The sequence below is a fragment of the Pteropus medius genome, unplaced genomic scaffold (genome assembly GCF_902729225.1).
Source record: "Pteropus medius unplaced genomic scaffold, Ma_sr-lr_union100, whole genome shotgun sequence".
Lineage (NCBI taxonomy): Eukaryota > Metazoa > Chordata > Mammalia > Chiroptera > Pteropodidae > Pteropus > Pteropus medius.
The window spans coordinates 6,363,081-6,366,281 of NW_024354875.1; positions in this window are offsets into that span (position 1 = coordinate 6,363,081).

Consider the following 3,201-nt stretch of genomic DNA (forward strand, 5'->3'; position numbering starts at 1 on the left):
CCAGCCTAACTCAAAGTCTCTCTATATGCTCATCCATAGCTAATGCAGGGTAAGCCCCATCTGACATGGAACTCCCATGATTGCCTGCCCGTAGTCCATTGGAGAGGCACTCAGGGCCTGGGGTGGGAAGATAGTCACTTTTAATGATGACCAGGGCTGTACCGGAAGCTTCCTGTGGCAAGAAGAACTCTAACGGTGGCACTTGTCTTCGTATCATCCCCTTCCCGTTGAGTGTGAATGGAACCTATGATTATAACGAGATGTCACCCATGAGTATTACATTACAGGGCTAAAGAAGATTGTCCAGTGGGCCTCACCCAGTCACATTAATCCTTTAAAAGCAGAGCTTTCTCCAGCCGGCCGCAGAAGGGGAAGTTAGAAATTTGAAGCACAAAAAGAATTTGATGCATCCTTGCTGGTGGAGTGTGCCATGTGGCAAGGAATGTGGGTGGCTTCTAGGAGCTAAGCACCCTCTAACTCAGAGCAAGCAAAGAAATGAAAACCTGGGTCCCCAGGAACTGAATCCTACTAACGACCTGAGTGAACTCGGAAATGATTCTTCCGAGATGAAAGCTCTGCCTGGACAGCACCTTGATTTCAGCTTTATGGAACCCCAAGAAGTTAAGGCTGCCTGACTTCTGACCTACGCGACTGTGAAATAGCAAATGGGTGTTGTTGCAAGTTGCCAGGTGCAAGCAATAGCAAAGGAATTCACCTCCCTGCCCGGAAGCTTCTTCTTGTGTATCATCTGTTGAAAGGCATATCATTTCCTACTGCTATTGTAACATATTGCCGCAAACTTTGTGGCTTGAACAATGCAAATGTATTATTATACAATTCTGGAGCCCAGAAGATCAAAACGTGTCTCACAGGGCTAAAATCAAAGTATTGGTAGAGCTATGATCCTGCTGGAGGCCCTAACTGAGAATTTATTTCCTGCTTTTTCCAGTTGACAGTGGCTGCCCACATTCCTTGGCTCATGGCTCCCTTCTAGCAATCGGGCTGTTTGATCTCTGCTTCCATTCTCACAGCTCCTTCTCTGACTCTGACCCACCTGCCACTGTCTCTTACTTATAATGATGTATGTGTCTCATCACATTGGGCCCACCAAGAGAATCTAGGATCATCTCTTCATATCAAGGTTCTTAATCTAAAACAACAAAAAAAGTCAAACTCATAGAAATAAAGTAGAAAAAGGGTTGCCAGGGGCTGCGGGTAGGGGAAATATGGAGAGGTTGGTAAAGGGTACAAACTTTCAGCTGTAAAATGAGTAAGGCCTGAGGAGCTACAGTGAACTATGAAGACTCTAGCAGATAACACTATTGTATATAGTCAGCCCTCCATATCCACAAATTCAACCTATCGTGGACCAAAAATATTTGAAAGAAACTGTTACGTTGCTGCCGATGTGTACTATGCAGTTAGGCTTACTGTGGTTGTGTCTGTTCTGAACATGTACAGACTTTTTTTCCCTTGTCATTATTCACTAAACAATAATGCGAAGCAACTATTTACATGGCATTCACATTATATTAGGTTTAATTATAAGTAATCTAGGGATGTTTTAAAGTATACTGGAGCATGTGCCTTACATGCAAATACTACACCACCATTGTATACAAGGGACTTGAGCATCCACGGATCTTGGTATTTGTGGGAGTGTCCTGGAACCACTCCCCCAAAGATACCGACGGATGACTATAATTGAAATGTGCTAAGAGAACAGATCTTCAGTGTTTTAACACGTATCAAAAGATAAATATGTGAGATGATGGATGTGTTCATTAACTAGATGGAGGGGAGTCCTTTCACAGTGTATATGTATAGCAAATTACCATAATGTACACTTAAATAGCTTACAATTTTACATGTCAATTATACCTCAATAAATCTGGAAAAATTCTTTTAATCCTTAATTACATCTGCAAAGTTTCTTTTGCCAGGGTTTAGGGTGTGGACGTCTTTGGAGACCATTCTTCAGCTATCATAAAAGGCTTCCGTCACTTTGTTCTGTTTTTAATCTTTAACATTTTTTGCTACTCGAGAGGGGGTAAGATGCTTTCGAAAGGGTTTCTTTCCTAATACCCATTCATTTACTTAATATTTATTAGATGCCTCTTCTGCAAGATCACCACATTCAACCATCAATAATCAGTGTAAGTGACATTCCCCCTGACATATGATTGTTCGTACTAGAGCACTCTGCTGATATGTGTTTGACATTGAGACATAATGATAAACACGATGACAGATCCTTGCCCTTATTTATCAACTACCTACAGAAGGACTATGACAGCGTCTGGGCATGTGCATTTTCTAAAGCCCCCTAAGATGTGCCCTGAAATGGGACAACCACTGAAGCTCTCATGCCTGGCACCACCTAGACCCACTGGATTTAAGTGTTCATAAATGGGGTAGGGGGCAACTTTCTTTTAAAAATCTTCCTTGTATGATTCTGATGTAAATAAAAACTTGGCTTTGTCAGCTTGTGACGTAATGGTCCACAAACCAGTGCCTGGAGGGGAAAGGATATGGGAATTTATGTTTGACAGGCTAGAAAGGAGAAAAGTCAGAGCATGATAAGCAGGGGTTCATGGAAAGCCAGAGAGAGGTACCTATCCTCCAAAATCTGGCCATGTAAGAAGAGGTAGCATAGGAAAAAATAATTCCCTTTCTTACACTAGAAAGTGGTGCGTCTAGGGTACAAGGCTAGACTTTGGTGACATACAGATCCACTGGTGAGTGAGGACTCTTTAGTATTTTTAATGGTTTAAGGGACTATCAGAGAGGCATCTCAAGGCAGGTGGAATTTTTCTTTGGGAGGTTAAAGAGAGACATGTCAGGTGAGGCTGTTTACATCTGTCAGGGTTATAAAGAGCTAAGAAAAGATTTTTAGAAAACTATTTTGACAGCGAATAAAATAGGAAAATGGAAAGTCTATTTACCATCGTTAAGAGTAAAATCACCCCTGAAAAGCACTTTAGGGCAAGAGTTAGGATGAGATAGAGAAAGCAGGATTTGTTCTGAAGGCCAAGCCGGAAGGACACCCACACTGTGGGAGAGAGGCAGCTGTGGGCTCTGAGCTCAGAGTAAGGGCAAAACCATCTCGAGGCCACGAGTGGGAAGAGTCTTGACTACAGGTACCAAGAGGAAGCAGACGGCTAGAGTTCTGTCCTGCACAGAGGGACTGGCAAGAAAATT